The sequence below is a fragment of the Mesoplodon densirostris genome, chromosome 16, assembly GCF_025265405.1.
Source record: "Mesoplodon densirostris isolate mMesDen1 chromosome 16, mMesDen1 primary haplotype, whole genome shotgun sequence".
In the NCBI taxonomy this organism is placed as follows: Eukaryota; Metazoa; Chordata; class Mammalia; order Artiodactyla; family Ziphiidae; genus Mesoplodon; species Mesoplodon densirostris.
Window position 1 is genome coordinate 57076874 of NC_082676.1, and position 26262 is coordinate 57103135.

The window sequence follows — 26262 nt, forward strand, 5'->3', positions numbered from 1 at the left end:
GGAAGCAGCAACTGGGCATCTGATGAGACACCCTGAGAAAAGAGCCCCAAAATTACCAACTAGTATTTCTGGAAAGGAAAGCAGGCTGGATCAAGTTGAGAACTACAATAAAACTGGAAGTGATTTCCCTTCTCCCAGGAGCAGGTGAGTGCAAGGGACGTAAGGTGAAGTCCAAGGGGATACCTCAGGCAGGCCTCCACTCATTCTCCAAACCGGTCCCCTTGGATTCTGTTCCAGGACAGGGCCGCACAATGAGGGGGAAAAAAAGAAAAACTACTCGAGTGGAATCATAATTGAGCAATACAGAGATGCTGGAGGCAAAGGGAAGACAAGACCTAGATAAAAGTCAGGGAGGAGGACAGAACCAGGAGGTCTCAGAACTGTGACACACCTGGCCCCTCCATGAACACAAGAGAAGGTACGACTACAAAAAACGAAGAGCAACAAAGAAGTGGCCAGAGAAAATCCCACACAGAAGCTGTAAGAAAAAAGAGGGGAAGAAGTAGAACAATTCTACAGATAATGAAGGCATGCCAGAAATATCCATGTAACTGCAGCCTTCTATTTCAATCCAAGCTAAAAGACAATGCGGAAACGGTAAGAGACATGAAAGAACAACACGAACCAGAATTAGAAAAACTCAATCATGAGGTGACAAAACTCAGGAAGTTAAAGGAAAATTTTCAGAAATGAAGACCAACCTAGAAGGAACACCTAGAACGTGAAAGGAAAAAAATAAAAGTGAAGAAAAGAATAAAGATTGGAGAGAAAGTGACAAACATTAAAGACAGGATCCAACATACAGAAAACCAAAAGGGGGGAAAAGCAAAGGGAAGGAACAGAGAGTAAACTATGATTCAAACCAACTTTGTTGAAATAAAGAGATTTGAAATCATATATGGGAAGAGCCCACCAGGTACCTGAGAGTGCTAACTCTGAGTGACTAATACAAAGAGGCATCCTAGTAAAATTACTGAACTTTAAACAAAGGGAAGAACTCCTTTGGGCAACTGACTTCTAAGGGAAAGAAAAATCAGATTATCATCCAACTTCGACAACAATGCTTCCCCAAATGTAGTAACATATTTAAGAGTCTCAAGAAGATGCACCCTGAGGATTTTAGAGCCACCAAATTGATTTTCAAGTGCAAACAAATAACAACATGTAAGAACTCTGGGAATACTGGTCCAGTAAGCCCTCCCCGCAGAATCTATCAGAGGATAAGCTTAAGATCGACAAAACCATTAGCAGGGGAGCAACAGAACTGGTGGGAAAACTTACAGAACTAAGACTAAACAAGGATGAAAGGGAAAGAGTAAAGTACGTGTTGGCTGTGCACCCAGATAATGTAGATACAGAATGAATATTTTTTAAGAATGGAGAAAGCATATGCAAAATTTTTTATCTGTTCTCAGCAATTATATTGTGTTATATTCTGAGACTTCACAGATGAGCTATACATAGGAATATATACATAGATACACAAACCTATTTATTTTAAGATAAAATACCTCATTATTCATACTATTTCCAATTCTAATTTGATGAGTTTTTTACTTAACCTCTTTTATATTACAATTGTATATCTTTTTCTCTTCATACAAAGTATGTACACCAAGGATGCACAGGATAATAGAATTAGGATATACCATCATAACTTGTATGCTTTATACCACTATAGATACACAACAGTCTCGGAATAACAATACTACCAGCGTAGAGACTCAAGAAGTCTATGTGTCCATTTAGCCAAATACGCTACATCCAAGTTACACGTCTATGCAATTATACAATTGTACAAAGAAAACAAAACACCATCCAAGTTAGTCTGAACTGTACAAATGCTGCTGACTTGGACATTATCTCAGGGTCCACAAAGACAGATGGTCACTGTTGCAAAGCAAAGGAGAAGGTAAAAAGGAGAGGACCCCATGGTATACACTGGAAAATTATGTTTTGATTCATTTTTGGTGAATCCAATCACCTACCATTCTCCTCTCCAAAATAAAGACAAAAAAGGCCTATTAAACGAGCTTCCTGATTATTCCAGGTTCCATATTGTTTCCAGGACCACAAGGCCTTTTTCTGAAGGAGGTCTGGCCCTTTGTGATCCCAGGTTGACTTAAAAGAGGATGAAAGCCAGGCTGGTTTGTGGAACCTTGAGATCTGGCTGATGTCCAGATTGAGGGCTGTGCTCCATGGGACCAAAGCAACGCCTGTCTCTAATGAGCACGACTCGACCTCCCACCTCTGCCCACAGTAGTAACAGCTTACACCAGCCCCCTTCCAGCACAAGAAACATCCACAGATCACAGCAAAGGGAAGGGAACAGGTTCAGAAAAGACTAGAGGAGTTGACACCCCCAGCGCAGCCACGCCCTATCACCAAAAGATGCTCCTCCTGAGATGTCCCGGCACGTCTCACCCTCTGGAGCTCACAGAATCATGTAACCTCCAGCCTCATATTCCTGCCCTTGGGCCCCTCCCCATCTCCAGTGAATACTGATCAGATGAAAACTATTAATATAATGACATAGAGCCTATACTGGCAAGCTGGGGAATGGCAGGGACAAGGAAGTCTAAGACAGTGTAGAGACTGTGGGTTATTGCTAGGTAGGTCTGCTCAATAGCTATAGAGAGAAGCTACTCTAGTGAGAGAAGGAAAGTCAATGCTACCAATTCTTATCTCACAGTGTCCTCCTGACAAGAATGTGAGCCCCATGAAGGCAAGGAATTTCATCTGATTGGGAGACAGCTGGACCCCCAGTGTTGCTACTAGCACCTTACCTTACATTCAGCAGGCACCCAGCAAACACTGAATGAATGAATGAATGAATACTACATATGAAGCAACAGATAAAGCATTCATTCATTTTAAAAAAACAACTGAGAAAAGAAAATAATTGAGCTCTGTATGTATACTAAAAAAAATCACTGAATTGCATGTAGGATAAATTGTATAATGTACAAACTGTATCTCAATAAAGCTGTTTAAAAACAAAAATGTAATTGAGCATCTGCTATATATCAGACACTGAGACAAGCACAGGGATGTGAGAGAATATAACCAACAAGGTCTGCCTCTTGAGAAGATCGATATGGCTTTCACTTAAGACCCTATACAGACTAATACCTACATGAGGGAAGAGAAACCACAAGGACAGTTGTGAGAGACCTAGTCATGTCTGGGTTATTAAAATGGAGTCATAAAATCAGACCTTGTGTCATATACAAGAATGCTAGTGGGCTTCCCTGGTGGCACAGTGGTTGAGAGTCCGCCTGCCGATGCAGGGGACACGGGTTCGTGCCCCGGTCTGGGAAGATCCCACATGCCGCGGAGCGGCTGGGCCCGTGAGCCATGGCCGCTGAGCCTGCGTGTCCGGAGCCTGTGCTCCACAACGGGAGAGGCCACAACAGTGAGAGGCCCGCGTACCACAAAAAAAAAAAAAAAAAAAAAAGAATGCTAGTGACCCAGCCCAACTCCAGGCCCACCTCCATCTTTCAGCTGAGTACACTGAGGCTTTGAGTAGGACCACAGCTAGCCAATGGCCACAGCCAACAAAGAAGCAGAACTGAGATGAACATCCGAGCAGCCTGACCCCAGAACCAGCACACTTCCCCCCATACCACACCGCCTTGGTCATCTATCCTAGTGAGGTGCTTGCCTCCAACAGGGACAAATGTGAGTCACTGGAAACATATAAGGATCTCACAGGGACACTGGACCTCAGAATGTGGATTACCCTGACACAGCAAGGCTCAGCTGGAGTCAACCCCTTCTGCAATTCTAAAACAACACATATACACATAACACCTAATTTCTGAGACACAGTCCCTATTTTACGGAAAGGAAAAGTGAAGCTCAGAAAGATTAATCAGCTTGCCCCACGTACTCACAGCTGGTAAGCACTGGGCCCAGGCTGAACCTGTACCTGTCAAACACTGGGGGAAGAGACAGCAGTTAAGAGTGTGTTCATGGGGCTTCCCTGCTGGCGCAGTGGTTAAGAATCCGCCTGCCAGTGCAGGGGGCACGGGTTTGATCCCTGGTCCAGGAATGCCGCAGAGCAACTAAGCCCCTGCGCCACAACTACTGAAGCCTGCGCACCTAGAGCCTGTGCTCCACAACAAGAGAAGCCACCACAATGAGAAGCCTGCACACCACAAAGAGTAGCCCCCATTCACCGCAACTAGAGAAAGCCCGCGTGCAGCAGCGAGCCCCCATTCACCACAACTAGAGAAAGCCCGCGTGCAGCAGCGAAGACTCAACACAGCCCAAAATAAATAAATAAACTTATTTTTTAAACAAAGAGTGTGTTCATCTCCTAGGGTTGCCATACCGAAACGTCACAGACTCAGTGGCTCAACTATAGATATTTATTTCTCACAGGTCTGCACACCCGAAGCCCAAGATCACAGTATGGGAGGTTTGGATTCTCTTGAGGTCTCTCTCCCAGGCTTGCAGACGGCCGCCTCTTCTCAGTGTCCTCAGGTGGTCGTTCCTGTGTGTGCACACTCCTGGCAGCTCTTCCTCTAATAAAAACACCCGTCATGTTGGAGTAGGGTCCCACCCTCATGACCTCATTTAACTTTAATCACCTCCTTAAAGACCCTATCTCCAAATACAGTCACGTTGGGGGTTAGAGGTTCACCATATGAATTCTGGGAGGATATAATGCAGTCCATAGCAAATAGTGACCCACTTCCGATAGGGGGCCAAAGCCTGCTGCAAATGTGTAACTGAGGCAGTGAGTAAAACGCAGTCTAGAAATAGATTAGGAACAATTTAGGTAACCCTTCCACAACAACCCTAAAAACAGAATAATCCCCAAATAATTATTCCCAGGCCAATCTCCCTTTAGAAACTACCTAAGTGGTAAATGAAATATAATTAACGTTTTTTATTAGGCTTCTCAAGAGAGGACACTAAGCCATGTATTAACCCTCCCACCTCAGGGACAAAAGGATTGAGATTTTTGAAATATTAGCAATACTTTCAATTTACAGAACCATTTTCCTCCCCCACAAAATCCAAACAGCAAAACCACCAAACACAAAATCTCCTTAAACGTACTGTTTATTACTAAGGGGAGGGAGAACACAGCAACTTTCAAACAAGCCACCCAGCACAGATTCCATTTTCATATTATTCTACAGCCTCCTAACCTTTTTATTGTTATGTATAAAGCACCAACAGAGTTGTCGTGTGGAAAATAAACCTATTCCTCCGGTTTTTAAATGAGCTTTGAGAATTCTTTTGTGCTGGTTCAAATGCCGCCTTGAAAGTTGGTGACTGCCACGCAAGCTGGTCTGTCACCGTTAAGTCCTCTCCCAGCCCAGCCGAGGTCAACCAGCGCTAAGGCTGCTGCGGGGTTGGCTAAAATCCAACGACAAATCTCTCTGCCTCCAATCCGCCCGGAGCTGACAGTGGCAGAAACAACCGAGTGGGTCCGCCCCTTCCTTTGAGCAGAGGTCAAGGCTGAAAGTCTCCAATGACTCCTCTTGCCAAAATGGGACTTCTCCTTGCCCTTACTTTCATCAGTCAGAATGGCCACAGGATAACTGCGGGCCGCTTGCTCTCTTGATGGGTTTCACTCCACCATCCCTCCCATGCAGTTATCTCAGCAGCTCAGGAGCACAGAGGCGCCCAGCTGCCTCCCAGGAGATGCCATCACTGGTGGCTGCACAGTAGCAGTGGGCAGGGAGGCCGCTGACCTGCCCTGCAGTCTGAGATGGGCCTGCTGGCCCAGGTTAAGACTTCGAGCTCCTAGGGTTCACTTTTGCTGAACTGTCAACAAGCAGCAGAGGGGAAGCAACATCGACCCGAGCATCGAGGAACTCACAGAACACTAAGTCATGAGATAGGAAATGTCTCTGCAGGCATCTCACAGGCTGGGAGATGAAGCCTTCCCTTCTCCCAAAGGCTCTATCTAATTGGCTCCAGAAGCAGGTGTTTGGCTCCTGGTTGGCGGACAAACCTCTCCGGACCCACATGTGGAGGAAGCCGTGGATCACAGGGGACAAGGCTAGAATTCCAAGCCAGAAAACCCAGACTCGAGACCTAACTCAGCACCTGTCCACTTACCAGCTCCATCAGGGGTCAGCAAACTGCGGCCCACAGACCAAATCCAGCCACCACCTGTTCTTGTAAATAAAGTTTTATGGGTACAGAGTCATGGCCATTAGCTGATATGTCATCTGTGGCTGCTCCTACAACGGCAGAGTTGAGTCACTGCAACAGAGACCGGATGGCCCACAAACCTGAAAATATTTACTATCTGGCCCTTTACAGACAGTCTGTGGACCCATGTGCCACGTGACACCTCACATAAGTTACTTTATATCTTTGAATCTGTGTCCATTATCCTTAAAATAAGAAGTGCATAACCATCCATCCTGTGTATCTCAAAGGGTTATAAAAAGCAAATTCATTCATTAAAACATCATACTAATGACGATGACAAGTCTTTGAGCCCATGATATCTGCCAGACAAGATCCTGAGCACTTTGCCTGGATTATTTTATTTAATCCTTACAACACTATGAGGAAGGTAATATTATGAATCCATTTTATAGATGAGGACACAGAGGTGACACCTCTAGGCAACAGTGGAGCTGGGGTTCAATCCCAGCTCCTAACCAATCCACCACCCTCTGCTCTTTCAGGTCCTGGGGACTTGGGAGCTGGAGCTGTTGACCGCCAGAGCACTGAAGTGACAGATCTGAGCCCCACGTGGCACCCCCTGGCCTGTCTCCACGCTTTCCCTCCAGCCCTGTCCCTCTCCTTCCTTCTACTCCCTCCCCATTTAAATTGCCAAGAAGAGTTTGCCATCTTGTGTCCTCAGCTGGTGAGCAAAGCCTCAGGTGCCGATCTGCATTTCATTCGTATGCAACACTTCACACTGTGAAGTAGGTAAAAAAACAAAACACAAAACATTTTAAAATCAGAGCGAGGAACACTTCCGGAATAAAGATTCAAAGTTTTTGATGCAATTTCAAGAAAAAAAAAAAAAAAAAAGCACACATGTCCCAGAAGGATGACACCAGTAAGTAGCAGCAGGGATGTCTGCTACGAACTGCAGTTTACAAAGTCAGGATTCTCATGCGATCCTCACAAAAGCACTGTGAGAGGTTGGCAGGCTTGGTGTTCATTGGCAACAAGGCCCAGAGAGGTCAAGAGACTTGCCTGAAGGCACACAGCCAGCAAGGAGCAGAGCTGAGGATTAAAATTAAGTCCTCGGGGGCTTCCCTGGTGGCTCAGCAGTTAAGAATCCTCTTGTCAATGCAGGGGACACAGGTTCAAGGCCTGGCCCAGGAAGATCCCAGATGCCACGAAGCAACTAAGCCCGTGCACCACAACTACTACGCCTGCGCTCTAGAGCCCGGAAGCCACAACTACTAAAGCCCGTGCACCTAGAGCCCGTCCTCTGCAACAAGAGAAGCCACCGCAACGAGAAGCCCACGCACCGCAACAAAGAGTAGCCCCCGTTTGCCCCAGCTAGAGAAAGCCCGTGCGCAGCAATGAAGGCCCAACACAGCCCAAAATTAATTAATTAATTAAAATTAAATTAAATTAAATTAACTCCTCAACCAAATTTAACAGCTGGGCCACCCACCATGCCCTGAGTTGTGAACACAGGAGACACCTCGAAAGTGTACTTATAACAACCATTGGAGAAATATGAATTTGATCCAAACGTTGCATGATGCCTAAAAACAAGGCTCCCTACCATTTTAGCCAGACGAAATTCCTCTATTCTTTGCTTCATAAACCTGCGATCTGGGATCCTGTGGCTGCTGGCACTTGCCAAGGTGGAGGGCACTCTTCTACTTTGGGGTCATCCCATTTCTCTTCCTTCTGGAAACTGCCCCTCATGAGACTCTAGTGGGCCTGTCAATCACACAGCCCCACCTTCCCTACCAGGGGTGGGCATCTGACCCTGGCTGGCCCACCCCTCTGGAATTGAAGACTGAGCCAAGCTGGGGAGGCTCTATGACCCACACAGAGGTAGCCGGGGTCCTTCTGGGGACGGACACATGTGCTCGCCTCGCTGAGACCCTGACTTAACAAGAAGAATGGAAGCCTGGCTCTGCCAAAGGCTACATTTGCCACCTCGGGAGAAAGCCCACCTGAGCATGACAGCAACCCAGAAAACAAGCAGAGGGGAAAGACTCAGAGGCCGGTGACGTCAGCACTGCTCTGGATTCAGATCTCTGGGAAGCCCACACCATCCCTTTGGATGTTCCCAGTTATATTAACCTGGTACGTTCCTTGGTTTTTGGTTTTGTGTGTTTTATATAAACTAATTTGATTTGCAACCCGGAATCCTCACACGCATTGTTTCCCCTACAGTCACCGTTCCTTGAGAGAACACCCACAGACAACAGAGGAAGGCTACAGCCCTGAACTACACCCTCCTCAGCAAAGAACCACCACCACATGGGCTCTGGAACATGCTACAGCCAGAGCCGGGGGCTCCCACCCTCCCTCGCAGTCTCTCTGCAACAGCACAGACTCAAGATGAGAGAGGCCACCAATACCACCTATCAAACCCACGCTCTGAGGAAGACACACCCAGACCAGACGGTTACTGCTACCTGACTCGGGCTCATCACAAGACGGAAATGACTGGGAGTGACTGCCCCCCCTTTTTATCAACTTCAGCCTTTTGGAAAGGCTTATGCAACAGCAGATCCCAGAACCGGGTTCAATTTGGTGCCCTCAGTTACCACGTGCAGATGATGCGGGCAGCTGTGTGAAATCCCCCATTAACCGCAGGAGTGATGTAATTCTGCAAGAACCCCCTCAGCTTGACCAAGAGCCTCTGCCAACCGGGAGGAGGGTCAGAGCCCTCCTCTGGGGTCCATCAGGGGCTGGAGAAGGAACTTCAGGCCACCAGCAGGCACCCGCGGCCCTCGCGAAAGGTCTCCCCAGCTCTCCTCCAAGCTGCCAGAGTAACTGAAGATATAAAATCACATCACTTCCCCAAGACCCGAACAGCACCAGCCATGATTTTTCTCCTGGGCTCCAGAGCCATAAATAAATCCTACTACTGTCTACCTGGACATCAATGCTCCTGGACGTCTCAGGGGCACCACAAACAGTCGAGTCCTCAGCTGGTGTCACCATCAAAACACACATGCACACACCCCCCCGTGTGCATACTCACCTTCCAGAGAAGCCCAGCCGTCACCCTCCACAGCTCCCTCTGCGTAACCAATCCACATCAGGGAGCCCGCCTCTCAAGCTCCCCTCTGGGTGCCCTTCTCCACCCCCCAGCGCCCCTCAGGGACAGCCCACCTGACCTCCTGGATCACGGCCACCTCTCCTCACGGGCCTCCCCGCCCCACCCCGGGGCCACCGCGGCCGTTCTCCCACACAGCAGTGCCATCCTCCCCACGGACAAAGGCCCGCCTCGTACATGCTGGACTGAACCGTAAGCAGCTGCCGAAAGGTGCCACCAGCTCTCTGGTCTCCAGGCACTCCTCATACAACCGGGGTGCCTGAGAAGACGTCCCTCGCTGCTACCGAGCAGGCGTGTGTACACGCACACACCTGCACGCAAGGGCACACTCACACACAAGTACATACCCACACACTAGTACCCAAGGCCCAGGGGCACAGGCCCACCCACGGGCACACAAGTGCCCACCATGCCCTCCCACCAGCCACCTTCTCCCCATGACTCCCGTCACCCCCTGGCGCTCCAACCAATCAGACGTCACATCCTCCTGAGACCTCTCCAAGCCCTGGGCACAGTACGTGCTGCCCCACACCCCATGCAGCAGTCTCGGCGTGGACGTGGCGGAAGTGCTAGGTGCGGGGCAGAGGCCACCGAGTGTCACCCTCGGTACCTGGCCTCTCACCCCACAGAGCTCGGTGGCACTTTCTAAGCCCACATTCTCGTGAGGGGTTCCACAGAGGGAAGTGACCCCCACCCAGGGTCACGAGGACAAGCGGACCAGGCTCTGCCCGTGACTTCACGCTGCAGCTCTCCACTGCCACACACCTGCCCGGGTCCCCTGCGCCCACCTGCCATCACCCTCACCGCCCCTCTCACACCCACGTGCTCACCAGGGCTCCTCCGCCACGTGATGTGGCTGCTCTGCCATTGAGAGCACTGTGGCTCAATCGGGGACAATTTCAAGCCCAGAGGACGCTGGGCCATGTCTGAAGACATTTGACTGTCATGAATGGTGTTGGGGGGTGTTACTGGCATCCAGCGGGTGGAGGCCAGAGATGCTGCCCGACTCCTACAGTGCACAGGACAGTCTATGACACAGAATCACAACCCCAGAAGTCAGGAGGGCTGTGGCTGGGAAACCCTGCTCTAGACCGTAAGCCCCAGGGGAGAGGTCCCATTTATCTCCTCTCCCGTTTCTTCCAGTGCCCGTGTGCAGTGGGCGCTCGCATATTTTTTAAATGAACAAATTCCTCTAAACGCCTACCAAGCTCTCCCCTTCACAAAGCACGTCCACATGTGTCCCACCCAAAGGTGAAGCCACTTCACCAACGTCCCTCAGGTGGGAGGCCGCAGAGGCAGACCCCAGCCAGGCCCAGACTCCCCCCAGCCTGCCCCATCGACAAGCCCTACAGAGCCTCATGGGATTGTTTCTGGGAAGAAATCCCGTGACAGCTCCGCACACCACAGGCGCATTCTGGCTTATTCGATGTCAGAGCGTGGCTCTGGGGGCCCGTGCGCAGCTAGCCTTGCTTGTGCTTTGAGCCTACGGGGTGCTTCCCTGCTTCCAGAGAGCATCAGAGGTGCCCTCTCTAAAACCAGGGCCTGATTCCCACTACCTACACAACTAGCATCCTGGAAACCTGTTAAACTAACAAATCCCCAGCCTGCCCCTCATACACCCTCTAGTTTATCAAGCCTGAAGGAGCTGAAGTGGTTTTCCCTCCCCTCTAGTCTCTTTTTTAAATAACAGTTTTATGAAGATACAATTCACATACCATGCAGTGCACCCATTTCAAGTGTATAATTTAATGATTTTTTTTCTTGGAGTATAATTGCTTTATAATGTGTGTCAGTTTCCGTTGTACCTTGAAGTGAATCAGCTATATGTACATCTATATCCCCTCCCTCTTGGACCTCCCTCCCACCCACCCCCATCCCACCCATCTAGGTCATCACAGAGCACCGAGCTGAGCTCCCTGTGCTATACTGCAGGTTCCCACTAGCTACCTATTTTACACATGGTAGTGTATTTATGTCAATCCTAATGCAAACAGCACCACGATCCATTTTAGAACATTTCATCCCTCTAAAACCCGTAGCCCTTAGCAGTGAGCTGAAGTTTTGAGGTCACCTCCAAAGTCATCCCTCAGTTACAGCCATGGTCTTCAGGAGGGGAAACCCTTTCTTGTGACTGTTCTCCCCAGTGGGTACTGTTCAGAAGTGGGGCAGACCCCTCCCCACCCGACCCCCGGGTGCCAACCACTCAGCCCTTTCTCGAGATGCTTCCGCGCAAGAGGAAACCAACACACAAGCAACTTTAACTCTCTCACATCATTCTCCCACGAATTTCTTTTACCCTCTAAGGGATCACTTCAGAGGGCAAGCTACCAAAGTGCACGAACAGGAATTTACGTAACCATCTAATAATAACTCGAGATGTTATCATTCTAGCAGCAAAGGTGAACTCAGGAATGAGTTCCTGAGTTCGAACTGCCTCCTTGTGATGAGGGATGAAAAGAAGTCGCTCTCAAGGAAGAAACAAGGAACGCAAAGTGGGTCAGGTTCCAAAAGGCACACCTGGCTCTGAAGGCCCTGGGTCACCTGTGCTACTGCCCACCCAGGGTCCAGGCTGTGTCCCAAGGACACGGGGAGCCCACGGGCCTGCCCATTATGAGAAGATGGTTCCAGCTGGGACACTGCATGTAAGGAGGTGGACACTGTGAGTGGAGGAACAGAACAGGAGGAGCGATAAGGGGTTGAGAATCAAACCTGGGCTCAGTTCTCTGCATGACCTTGCCATGTGACCTGGGACAAGGGTTCCTTCAGCTTCTGAGCCTCACTTTCCTCATCTGCAAGGAGAGCTGTCCTCTCCTATTCCCTGTGGCTCACCCCCAGGCCTTTGCACATCCTGTTGCTTCTCCCTGAGGGTTCCGCCCTCAAACTTTATCTGCTCAAATATCACTTCCACGAGAGAACCTTCCTTGACTCCCGCCCTCCACCATGTATGTTCCAGCATTAAGAGTCTCTTTTCTGCTTTCATACAGCCTACACTCTCCCTTCAGAGCACTTCTGTTTATAAACACATATTTACTAGGGTGAGTACCTGACTACCATCTGCCCCCCACCAGAATGTGACACGTGTTCACCGGTTCATCACTGGCTCCCAGGGCCTGGCACAGTGCTGGGCACGCTGTAGGAACTCTGTGCTTTTATTTTTCATTGAGAGTCAGCATAGCATGGTGGCCGAGAGCCTGGGCTCCGAGCAGGGGTTGGCAAACATTTTCAGAAAAGAGCCAGAGGTCTCTCTTATAACCACTCAATTCTGCTGCTGTAAAGCAAGTCACCAGAGACAATTTGTAAACGGGTGGGCATGGCTGAGTTCCAGTAACACTTTATTTACAAAAACAGATGGTGGCCCCACAGGCCACAGCGTGACGCCTTCTGCTCTAGAATCACGATGTGTGAGTTCGAATCCTGGCTAAGCTGCACCCCAGCAATGGTATCAATACCTTGGGCAAGTGGCTTAAGGTCTTTGTGCCTCAGTCTCATGTCAAATCAGACTGGGCTTTGGGAGGATTAAACAATGGCTGGAACACAGCAAGCACTCAATAAATGTGAGCTGCCATAATAATCAAAGTCTTAATTAATGATGGTGGGGTAAGAGAATCAATGACTGGACCTCCCAACCCCAGGCACTTAGTAAGTGGTGGCTGCCGTAACGGTGACCACACTGATGAGGCGGAGGAGGATGAAGCCAACCCTGACAAAGAGAGAGGCAACCAGGTGAGCCCAGGGGAGGAATGAGAGGTTTCAAGAACTCTGCTGGGGCGCACAGAGGCTCTATGACATCTGATACATGGCCAGACAGGTGGCCCTCCAGTCACCTCTCTCAGCTGACCCACCTGCTTCCCTGGCAGAGCTCAGACAAGGACCATTGGGTGACTCCAGCTCTGGGCCACCCAACCAGCTGGTACAGTCATAGGTCACTGAAATCAGATTTCTCAGAGGCAGGGAGACCAGAAAAAATGACTTGGCACTTCAATTTCCAAATGAGGACAAGGGCCTCACCTGCTGAGAGCTGGCCAGGAAGTCAGTCTTCCTGGTTCAGCCAGCAAAGCTAAGACGTCATTACAGGGTTCCCCGTAAAGTCAAACATTCCTTTGGATGCAAAAGAGACAGGCATCAAGCTAATGAACCACGTGGGGAGTCGTAACAGAATGTCCCCGGTTGACTGCCATCACTGACCACTGGCAGACCCCTCCAAAGGGGAGGTCCATGCAGCAGTCCAAAGTTAATTTTGTTTTTCAAGATAAACATAAAGAGGGCTTCCCTGGTGGCGCAGTGGTTGAGAGTCTGCCTGCCGATGCAGGGGACACGGGTTCGAGCCCTGGTCTGGGAAGATCCCACATGCTGCGGGGCAACTAGGCCCGTGAGCCACAACTACTGAGCCTGCGCGTCTGGAGCCTGTGCTCCGCAACAAGAGAGGCCGCGATAGTGAGAGGCCTGCGCACCGCGATGAAGAGTGGCCCCCGCTTGCCACAACTAGGGAAAGCCCTAACACAGAAATTAAGACCCAACACAGACATAAATAAATAAATAAATAAATAAATAAATAAGCCAAGCATTTGTAGCCCTTTAAAAAATAATAATAATAATAAATAAACATAAAGAAAAGGTCCAAACAGACCAATAATGAGTTACAGTTAACGAAATTCACAGCATTAAGTTAGACCAGAGAGTCTCTGGAATCATTTAATAAAAGTATATCATGTCCTCCTGATTTTAAACACACACACACACACACACTCTCTGACGTTTGAAGCTATTGGTGGCAGTTCTCAAACAAAAAGAGAGCCTCAGAGGGAGGAAAGACACCCAGGGTTTTCACACTTTCCATGAGTTGTGGATTTGCAATTCGCCCCCCATCCTTGCTCCCTGACAGTGCAGAGCGGTCACCTGGGAAGTAGGTGGGGAAAGGATGTGACGATGAAATGACCCAAATGACATAATCATCTCCAACCAAAATGAGTGCCCCGCTCCTCGGCTCCAGGCGCTTGAATCCCGCCCGCACCCAGGAGCCTTAGCGGGGGGTGCCCCGTGCCTTTGCACCCGCTGGCTCCTCCGGCGTCGAGGCTCAGCCCGGGAGGCTTCTTCCTCTTGCTCCCACAGCTCCCTCCTCTCAACACCCTCCAAGACGCGCCGCCCTGCACTCCTATCGTGGCCTCCGCATTGTCTCTCCCACTGGACGGCTGCCCTCCAGGAACAGGAGCCCTGCCCGCTCACCTCCGCATCCCCAGTGCCCTGCTCAGTGCCTGGCACACAGCAGAGGCTTGATGAACACTTGTTTCATTCATGAACTAACGTATGTACTTCACTGACCCTCCAAACTGCATTTTTAACCTTGAGCCACATCTATACTCCTACTACTAGTACTACCGCTATTACTGATACCCGATACTAACTAAACATGCACCATGTGATCAGAACTATCGTAAGCACGTCATACAATTCTCCACCCTCCATAGAAGCCCCACTTCACAGGGGGAACGGCCCAGAGAGGTGAGGCAAGGAGTCCAAGGTCACACAGCCCGTGTGCGCAGAGCTGGGGGACTCTGGGCAGTCTGGCTCAAGACCCACCCCTTACCCACCAGTAAGCCCGGCCTGCATACACACCAGTCACTCTCAAGCTTTTTACCATATCCTATGGAAACCACACTAATGTTTCCTTAATATTTTTCTAATTGACCCACTTTTTTACATCACCTTGCCCTAAGCAATGGAATCTGAAAAGTCACAGATTTGACGGATTATATTCTATTTTCTAAAACTTAAATATTCGTCCGTATAGCAAGAGAAACCCACCCTAGTTTGCAAACTCAGGAACACAGCCCAGCACAGCAGCGCCCCCTCTGGCCAGAGCAGCCTCACTTGCAGCTTCTTGTGGGGCGTGTAATCAGATTCTGAGGACATTTACTGAATCGAACCAGTACAGGTGGGGCACTGCACTGGGCACCTGTGGGGCGCAAGAAGGGATACACACGTGAACGGGATACACCTTAGGGGGCAGCTCCTGTTCTGCTCTCATCAGGAACATTACCTCTATGCCCGGTTTTCCCCCAGGATGCTCACCTGGGAGCTGACCCCCCCCACCCGCCTTACCTCCAGGGGTGGGTGTAGAATTCAGAGCTGGCTAATCAGGCCTCCACTCTCCCCAGCAATAGGGACCAACTCAGGGATGGGCCTACATTTGGCCCTAATATGAGCCAATGAGAGTCAAGCCTGAGACTTTTGATGACTGCTCAGAGTGAGCCCAGAAGCTCTGTCTTGCCCATTGGACATAACACTGAGAAAAAGGGAGGTCTGGAGCTCCTGCGGCCATCTCATGCCTAGAAGACATGGAGAGTGGAAACTCTAGAAACGAGGCCCAGACAGAGAACAGAGGTGGACCCTGGATCCATCTGCGCCTGAAGCCAAAATCTAACTGGGTCATGGGAGCCCATGAATCCCCTTTCTGCTTCTGTCAGTTTGCATTGGATTTTTCGACACCGTCATGAGCCCTAAATGACGCACAGGCCCTCCAGAAGTGCTCAGGGAATCAACGTTTACTTTTAATATTTGAATGATAAAAATAGGTCTCCAAAAAATGTTTAGCTGAATAAGCATTCAGGAACTAAAGGACAATTTTGACTCATAGATCATTCTTCCCCTTTCCTTAGGCATAAGTGAGTTGACCTGAGACAAAAAATGACAGCAAGTTACCTTTTCATTCCATTAAAAGGCTGAACGGCTTGACAAGCCATATATGTGCCACCTCATAACTAGGAAGTGCAGTGCGATAGGAAAAAGGTGTTTACAGATGGGGTGTCACTCAAGCTACTCTATGCTTTAGGACAATTACCCAGAGAAAGCATGTTTTGCAAGGCAGTTTGAGTGATGATGACTCCAAAGCAGAAACACAGGCCTACTCTATTTACACTCACTCCCGTGTGAAACCGTGTATTTTCCACTTAATAAGTCAATGCCTCTCCAAAAGTTCTGATAAATGCTCCTTATCTGATCCTCAAAAGACTGAACCTGATGGATTCTTGATTCATTCATATGGTGGCAATGCAAATTCAAGAACAGCCGTGGGAGAAGTGAGTCAAGAAAGCATGAATAAACACACTCCATGTGAATTTCACTGCCCAAAATAAGAAAATTCCAGGATTAAAAACAAGCCAAATGCTCAGACTGCTCACAGAGCTTTCGATTGCCAGCCCATTTCAAAGTGAGAAGTTTAAAAAAATATTAACCACCAAAAAGGAACACACTTGTAAACAGTACTAAATCTTCTCAAAGTTGTAACGCTAGGCCAGAAGGAAAAACGCAGTAGCTCAACTTCTTTCTTTCCTTCCTTTCCTTCCTTCCTTTCCTCCCTTCCCTTCCCTTCCTTTCTTTTCTTTCTTCCTTCCTTCATTTATTTTTGGCTGCATTGGGTCTTCGTTGCTGCTCATGGGCTTTCTCTAGTTGTGGCGAGCGGGGGCTACTCTTCAATGTGGTGCTCAGGCTTATAGCAGTGGTTTCTCCTGTTGCAGAGCACAGGCTCCAGGTGCCTGGGCTTCAGTACTTGTGGCTCGTGGGCTCCAGAGCACAGGCTCAGTAGTTGCAGTGCACAGGCTTACTTGCTCCGCAGCATGTGGGATCTTCCCAGACCAGGGCTCGAACCTGTAACCCCTGCATTGGTAGGCAGATTTGTAACCACTGCGCCACCAGGGAAGTCCCGCGGCTCAACTTCTGAACGCCTCGAACCTACACAATCAAGGATTCCCAAGTACATCTTATAAATCCCCATTATGTAACAATTCACTATTGTACCAGTTTTCTTAAACTGGCATAACTAGCATCCTATTCACTAGAAATCGCAATTAACTGGAAATTCTGTCTCCCAGACTTCTTATGGCGGCCTCCAGGATGGGGTTCCTGGAGCGTCACCAGCCTAATTCTGTACCTCACTCGCCTTCAAGGGTTCTGCTCTGGTCACACTGGCCTTCTTTACATTCCTTACACACCTCACGCTCACTCTTACCTGAGGTCCTTTGCGTGTGCCATTCCCTCTACCTGGACCAGTCTGCCCCCAAGCTTGGGAGAGCTGGCTCCTTCTCACCTTCCCAGTCCCAGCTCCCCTGTGCCCGAACCCCACCCCCGCAAAAAGCCTTTCCCTAACTAGAAAGCAGCTGTTCCCATATGACCCCATCAGTTTCCCATCAACCATCTCTTACTGTCTTCTCAGTACTCACAATTGCACTCTGCAATTTTTCAGGGACAGCTGACCCTTGACCGACGCAGGGGTTAATCCGCATATAATTTATAGTCGGTCCTCTGTATCCACGGTCCCTCTGCATCTGTGGAGTCAACCAACCGTGGACCGTGTAGTACTGTAGTATTTACTACTAAAAACTATCTGCGTGTAAGTGGACCCATGCGGTTCAAACACGCATCATTCAAGTGTCAACAGTACTTGTTACTGTCTCTCCTCCCCTCCCCACCCCACTAGAAAGTCCAGATCTGAACACTCCTCACCCACACCTGCTCACCCTTCTGCACCAAGAGTACTGCCATCCATCAAGGCAGAAATGGAATCTGCGTCAGCCTCCGGTCCATTCTCTCCCACACTAAGTTCAAGGCAGGGAACAGTCCCTGGTCCCGGCTGAACATAAAGTTCAGCTTTAAGAACTATACATCGTCCCAAGACCCCAGCCCAGACCAAGACCCCACTCCTGGGCGAGAAGCTTCCAGACAGTCTGTCTCCCACTGCTACTACCCCTCCCAGGCCTCCGTCCATACTACCCCTGATGACAATGCTTAGCTAATCGTGGTACTTCAGTCCAGCCTCCTTCAGTGTCCTCCACTGCCTACAGGACAATGACCACCAAACGCCGAAGCACAGTACACAGGACTCTTCACAATCTGGCCTCTGTCCAGTATGTTCCTCTTGGTCACTCTGTCACGCTGGGTTGCAGAGTCCAGCTCCTTGAACATACCACACACCCCCACCCTTCTCGAAAAGCCTTCCTCCCTGCCCTCCCCCGCCGTCCACCTGCAAAACCCCTGATCATCCTTCAAGATGCAGCTCAAGGATCCTCCCTCTGAAGACCAGTCCCTGATTTTCCCAGCAGATGAGTCAATGCAGCTGTGAGCTCCCACACGGCACTTCTGTCATCAGAACCAACAGCTGTGCTGTGCAATAAACACACACTTGGGTGTCTTCCAGGGCTGCAAAGTCAAGGGGTTTTGTCTGATTTTTCCATTGTTGCCACGGCCCAGCACAATGACCTACACAGAGGCATTCCGTAAGTGTGTGCATTCAGGGACCATTTATTACACACCTGCCATGGGACAGGCCCCATTCATAGTCCGGGGCCCAAAGTGAGTAAAACAATAAGGTCTCAATGCTCACAGAGTTCTCGGTCTAGTTCAGGCTTCTCAAACTATGACCCACAGGCCAGATGCACTGCACTGCTGATTTTGTTGCTGTTCTTTAATAGCTTTATTGAGATGAAATTTACCTACCACAAATTTCTGCTCTGCCTGTTTTTGTAAATATAGTTTTACTGGAACGCAGATACACCCATTCGCTCATATCTTGTCTGTGGCCACTTTCTTACTATTAGAGCAGACTTCAGTGGCTGCAACAGAGACAGTGTTCCTGCAAAGCTGAAAATATTTATTTTCTGGCCTTTTACAGAAAATGTCTGCTGACCCCTGGTCAACTTAGGAGGATGCCCTGGATGAGGCCAGCCAGCCAAACAAGTCAAAGATGATTTCAAGGTCAAAGTACTGTAAAGAAAAGTAAGTCTTGGGACTAGGACGGAGGGACTGGGAGGGCAGACAGACGAGGCCCCTCTGAGGCGGTGACAGCTGCACTGAGCCTGGGTACCCTGAGAAGGACCCAGCCATGCCAAGATCTGGGAAAAGAGTGTTCCTGGAGGGGAACAACCAAGTGCAAAGTCATGAAGTTATTAGACCAGGCCTGGCGTTTCAGTCACAGCCCAGCAGAAAACAGACGGCACAAAGAGGGAGGTCATGGGACTTAATGAAGAGACTCTTTACCAAGGGGCAAGGTGAAGGGAAACCAGCAAGGGATGGGGAGGGACTCAGGGGCCGGCGATGGTGGAAACCCCTCCCCCATACTCTGCCAGGCCTGAAGGGGCAGGAGGAAGCGGTTCCCAGACCCCAGCGGCACACGGGCAGACACGTGAGGAGCTGCGGCCCCCAGGACAAGAACACAACTCATGGTCTGGCAGGCAGGGAGCTGGAGGAACAAATGCCCCAACCTTGCCTTCCTCCTGCCAGCACCTCCCACTGGACCGAAAGCACCCAAGCGCCACCGGAAGCTGGGGGCAAAGAAGTCCAGGGACCCAGCCCATCAAGGTACGCTTCCTGGGGCTCAGAACAAGGTAGAGAAGGGTGGACAGTAAATTGGGAGGGGAAAACACAGTCTATATGGCACCCTTTGTACATCAGAAGGTCAGAAAAAAGGTCGGCGTCACTTCAAGGGCTGTCAGCGGGGTTAATCATATCAACCCCACGATCGTTGTGATGTACCAGACAGATACACTCTTCAGAGGAAAAGTATTAAGTAAATGAAAGATGAAATTGTTATTACTGCATCTCTGTCAAAAATCTAATTGGCATGTGCTTTGATCAGTTATAACACGTCAGCATTCCTGAGTGGAATTAGGAAAGCAAGAAAAGGATGACTGCGTATCTTAAAATCACACACGCATTAACTGTTCCCAGCACAGGGCCAGAGATGAAAGCAATCAAGTCTCTACTGCTTCAGACCCAAAAGAGAAAGCCGCCATGCCCATGTTGATGTTCTAAGGTCATCAAGAAACAGGGAATGGCACTAACCCTTGTGCAAAGTTATTTTTTAAGTGTTTGACTAATGGTAGCTGTTATGAACATTTGATTTTGTTTAGCTTAAAATCCCCATGGACTTTTTTCTACTTTTATGGAGATATATATACCACAATTCACTTTTAAAAAGCACAATTCAGTCGTCTTTAGTATATTCCCAAGGTTCTACAACCATCACCGCTAATTCCAGAGCATTTTCATCACCCCTGAAGAAACTTCTATCTATCAGCAGTCATTCCCAGCTGCCCCACCCCACTCCCAGCGCCTGACAACCAGTCATCCTTCCGTCCCAGTAAATCCGCCTATTCTGGCCATCACGTGATTCTTAACTGCTTCGTTCCGACCATCTTTCTGGCTGTGACCTTTCAAAGCTGGTGGGCTGGTCAGCAGAGCACATACACTATGTAACCCAGGAGGCCGGCTTAGAGGACTGAGAGGATGGACCCAAACCAAATGGAGGCCCAGCATTCTGCACCCGGACAAGAGATTCTTCACTGTAAACTTGACACTTATTCCTGTGATGGCCACCTGCAGTGCAAATACGGAGAGGAAGTGGCATGGAGGCAGTTCTTGGGGGCGCACAGAACTGGGAATAGAACCAGTTGGGGACACGCAGTCTCACTGGCATCATGACCACACCTGCCCGTCCTCACGATCTCGGCGCCCCTAGCTGTGGTGGGCCTCGTCATCCCCACGCGGTCTTAGAACCGTTTGTTTGAGATGTTTGTCTATTCTGCCCTTTCCAGAGAGGGCCCTTCTAAGGGTTCACAGAGATAGGAAAGACAAAGAATAGATTTTCACTGAAGAACCAACTCTGATCAGAAGTGACTACCTAGACACTGGAGCACTTAGATGCTAGGGATACTAGATTCTGGGGATACTAGATACCAGGGATACTGGATTCTGGGGCTATGGCAGAGAGCAGAGATTGATTAACAGTGTCTGTCATGGGCATGGGATGCAGGAGTAGCAGCAAATGACCTTGTATTTCCATCCCTCCTTCAGGTTTCACCAGGGGCAATGAGTCCCACACCCACACGGCGTGAGTTCTCCCAGTCAGTGGAGATTTCTATTCTCCTACTGGTGAGATAAACTCCTCTAATTAATACACCACCCTGTCTCCAAGGAGATGTGATCCGGGGGGCCTACATCACAAATGTGATGATGTGTTCAACAACACATTTGGTGAAATTTCTCCATCTTCGGAGGGAAAAGTTTGGTCCAAGGCATCTGAAGCCAAAGCCTAGCAAGTGAAATGGTGAGAATTCTCCAGATGCTCCTGCATCTGCTCAGTGCTGGGCTCTCTGATTACTAGGGCTCAGGCCCTGCCTCTGTTCAGAGAAGCAGCCAAACACACAGTGCTCTGAGCCATCGAGGGGTGGGGAACACAGCCAACTCCCAGTAATACTCTGCAGGCTCTGCCTGCAACTGGGGATTAGGCAGAGCTGCGGATTAACTTGGCAGGGAATCATCACGCCCTTGTAGAGGAGCCAGCCATTGCTGGAACCAAAGAAGCCCTTTGCTGGACTGGTGTCCTCGTCAGGGGTCACCTGGGAGCTCCGTTTGGGCTAATTGCTAAGATAATGAACAAGATGTGCTCTCCACCCACGCCATATAAATTCCAGAGTTTTCCTGACAGGAGGACTGAACACATCCTATTCTGAATCCACCCACCATGATGAGGGAAACAACTTAACCACACAGAACAAGAAGATTTCGCTTTGAGCTGGGATGAAGTTAGCAATTCACTGAGCACGAACCGGGGAAAGTGGGGCAGGGTCTACATTTCAGGGCCAATAACCAGGTCTGAGCACAGGGCTATGGGCTCCATTTCGTTTCATCCTCACACCCCCATTTTACACACGAAGGACCAGGCTCAAAGGTGCCCAGGGTCACACAGCTGGAAGTGAGGGGTCAGGACTCCACCCAGGTCAGCCTGACTGTCAAGCACATATCGCATCGTGCCTGGTGGTTGGTGTGGCCACTCAAGCAGGATAAACCAGAGAAAGTTCCGAGCCCAAGGTGCTGCAAGCCACCCAGCTCAGTCCACCCTTTTATCTTCCATCTAAGCGCAGCACCAACCTCTACTCAAACCCAAGCGAGGCCACCTTTCGCTGGAGAAGTGGGCCTGCACCAGGCCATTGAGGGGTCTGGGGTCCTTCCACCCGAGCCAGACCCTTTCCTCCACTTGTTAGTGACTGTATCCTTGGCTCGCCCCACCCTTGGGCTCTCAAGAAGATAAACTCTAAATGTCAGCTGTTCCTCCCAAAGGCTTGATAAATTGTACATGTTCTGAATTCCCTGACTTAATACAATGTTCTTCTACAAACATCACACACAGAATATTTCCAAGCACACACAGCTACATAATTACACTGTCGCAAACCTCCCAACCGAATCCGTATCCTCTGGGATGGAGTTTCCTCTTCTGATCAGCACAATGGCAGCAAGCACCAGAGCGGCCCGGGGTAGGGAAGGGGGAGCCAGCCAGCACCAACAGGAAGTGGACAGGTGAAAATCCAGAATGAGGGCATCCAGCAGAAAGAATCGTCGGTGGAAGGGCAAGGGAGTGGGGAGTAAGAGGGAAAGCCCTGTTTAAGCTACATCGATCATCCTCCAAATTCCAAAGATGCCAGTCAGCCGCTGCGTGTTAGGTTCAGGCCTGAGGATGAAGAGCCAGAGATAAGGGGAAGAGCCCGGACCCCCTCCCTCACGGGACTCCGAGTCTTGCAGAGGAGACACACTCTAATCACAGATGCACACAAATACGCAATCATAAACCAGAGTGAGGCAAGGAGGAGGAGAACAGCCTGCTCCGACTCAGGGGCCTCTGAGGGGAGGGGACGGCCTGCCCTATATCAAGACCACTCAGGCCTAGGCCATCAACGTCAACCTCCAAAAATAAGTATGTTTTTTCTCTCTCTGGGCAACTACGGTAAGCCTGCGCCCAGTGCCCCCTAAAACACATTTCATTCCAGTGCTTTTAGAAGTCTTTTAAGGAAGAGCAAAAGAGAACCACACTTCCAATTATTTACATGTCAAAATGCGTAGAAATAAAAAAAGGACTTGGGCCTCCCTGGTGGCGCAGTGGTTGAGAGTCCGCCTGCCGATGCAGAGGACACGGGTTCGTGCCCCGATCCCGGAGGATCCCACATGCCGCGGAGCGGCTGGGCCCGCGAGCCATGGCCGCGGGGCCTGTGTGTCCGGAGCCTGTGCTCCGCAACGGGAGAGGCCACAGCAGTGAGAGGCCCGCGTACAGCAAAAAAAAAAAAAAAAAAAAAAAAAAAAGGACTTTACATGTAATTGTTCTTAATGCTTTAATAGCACATTCCCCGAGAAACCACCTCCCAGCAGCTTAACCTTCAAAGTGGAAGGAAATCATCATGATTCAAACTCGAAGAAGGCAGAAGAACAGAACTGGAACACATTAGACAAATTGCCTTCTGTTTTTCTTCGATTTAAAGCTCAACAACTGGTCTTCCTATCACAATGTCTTGCTACATAAAACTTTCTGAAGAACATGCATTCGCCATAAAGATTCAAGGAAAGGCAAAATGTGGGCAAGTTTTTGGCCCATGTTGTAACCTGGCATGAGCCTGGCCGAGAAGTTTAGAAAAGGGAACAAGACAGAAGGTTCAGAATCAGACAGTTTGGGGAGATGAAATGTCCCTCCCTTGCAGCTGAAAATGAAGGATGCGGCCCCTTTTAAACTATCATTCTCATTGACTAAAAACAGCCAGGACTGGGACCAAGAAACCCTACAGTAAGAGACAAGACAAGAGACACTTGTCACAGGACAAAAACCATCTGATGACCAGGAAGAGTGGATGTCAAGGGGGCCTGACAACAGGGTCTGGAGGCAGACAGAGGTTCAAGCCCCAGCCCTGCCACTGTGCGTGTGACCTCAGGCAAGCTGCTTCATCGGTCATGAGAAAACCCCAGTACTCAGCTTTGACTGCTGTGTGGATTAACTGAGCAGATGTATATGAGACAGAACAATTCCTGATGCACAGAAAACACTGAAAAGCTAGCTATCACAATATGTTTTGCCATAAAAGCAGCAGACGCATGGATATAGAGAACTAGTGGTTACCAGCGGGGATGGTGGGGAGGGGCAGTATAGGGGTGGGGGAGTGGGAGGTACAAAGTCTTGGGTGTAAGACAGGCTCAAGGACATATTGTACAACATGGGGAATAGAGCCAATATTTCATAACAACTGTAAATGGAAAGTTACCTTTAAAAAACTGTATAAATTTTTTTTTAATTTTAAATACATTTTGCCCATAATTAATGGTAGCATCTGTCCCAGGGACCTGTGGGGCATGTGCTGCTTTCATCTCTTGGCCTGACACAGTCACCAATTAAAACAAATTGGTCTCTCTGTGCAGGATGCACAGAAGGAGCCCGAGGAAGGCCTGGCCGCCTGCTGGTCTGGGGGTGATGGCTCGCCCCGCTGTGCACGAGCAACGGGAGGTCCAGGGAAGGCAAGTGACCTCTCTCCAGATGCCACCTGAGGCAGAACCTTGAAATGACCACCTGGAGGCACGCTGGCTTCCCAATCTGCAAAGAACTTTGCTGTCCAGGATGCGGGAAGTGATGATTCAAAGGCGGGTTCGGGACCTCCTCTTAAAAGGAAAGAGTTCTTGAAACCAAGGATTCTGTGACGCCGTGTCTAGAGCATCTTATTCATGTGAACCACCACCACCGCCATGGGCACAGCTTCCGAGAGCCTGAACCTCCCTTGCCAACACTGCCATTACAAAACAGGAAGAAAAGAAGAGGAACAGGAAAGGAGGAAAGACTCCCTTTTTAATACTTTTCCCCAAGAGGTGAGGGCTGCAGGCTTCCAGGTCACACACTGCAGAGGGGGCTGTGCTGTACAGCGTCCACTCACTTCACAAACTCTGGCTGGGCAGCTCCTGGGTGCCAGGCACTGGGGGAACAGCAGTGGCCAAGCAGGGCTGGCCCCGGCCCTCGGGGAACCGGCACCCATGAGCGGAAGGTCTGTACCCAACAAAAACACAGAGAAACGGACGACAACAGTTAGTGTGAGGAATAGGGTAAGAGAAGATGCCTGGGGGAGGAAGGGGGAGGCCCTCTCTTCAGAGATGAGGGGCAGGAACAGCCACACAAAGACCTGGGGGGATGATGCTCCAGGAGGAACAGCGGGGCTCCTCGGCAGGAAGCGGGAGGTGCAGGTCAGACAGCGCGGGGCTTCAGCCCCGGGAAGGAGTGTGGATTTTTTCTTCTGTGTGCAACAGAGGGTCTTAAGCGTGGGAATGACAGGAGCTGATTTACACTTTAGAAAGTGAATTCAGAATTAATTCAGACGAAGCTGCTGTAAAACTTTGAGACAACCCGAGGGAGACAACCCAAGGACCTCTGAACTTACAAACTAGATGATACCAAGGGATTGGTGCTCATTTTAATAAGTGTGATAATAGCGTTCTATGTGGTTATGTTTTTCTTTAAAATCCATATCTGTTAGCGACTCCTATGTAATGAATCATATACCGGTGACATAATATCTAGGATTTGCTTTGAAGTACTCTAGCAAAAAACAAAGCAGACAGTGGGATGGGGTGGAAACAAAAGTGATAAAATGTGGATAAGTGCAAAGGCTGGGTGATGGGTGCATGGGGGTTTGTTATACTCTTCCGTCCACTTTAGTATGTATTTGAAAGATGCCTTAAAAAATGTTAAATAAGCAACATAAGCAATCCGTTATTAAAAGTTTCACTCTACGGCCACGTGGCAGAGGGGGAAAAGGCATCTTGGCCTGGTTAAGGTCCTCTCAAAGTCAAGGTCATGTACCCCTTAGCAATGAACCTGGAGGAAAACCCAGTCACATCCCGCCTCATGCTCCCCATCCCAGCACATCTGTTTGTTAAATGACCACATCTCTTGTCTTCGCTGAGCAATTTCTATTTCAGATAAAACAGCCAAAACAAATTAGCCCCAGTCTGCGCAAATGAACCAAAATCACAGTCTGACCCCCAGTGGTGACCCAGGGACAACCTCCTTCTCAAAAGCTTGGGGCCAGCTGACCCTGTGACCGTGGTCATCACAAAGGGATGCAGGTTTGCACACACGATCTCAAGACGTGATTGATGGGCACTAGTTAGCTCATTAGCTGTCGTTCCTGGGCACCGGATGCAGGTTTTTACCGTGGCAGTGCTGA

At 49.5% G+C, this 26262-nt stretch overlaps 1 protein-coding gene across 2 annotated transcripts in view; it reads right to left on the bottom strand.

Moving 5' to 3' along the window:
• The window catches only part of SNX29 (sorting nexin 29), a 564284-nt gene that overhangs the window by 383115 nt on the left and 154907 nt on the right, over window positions 1-26262 (bottom strand). The window lies entirely within an intron of this gene.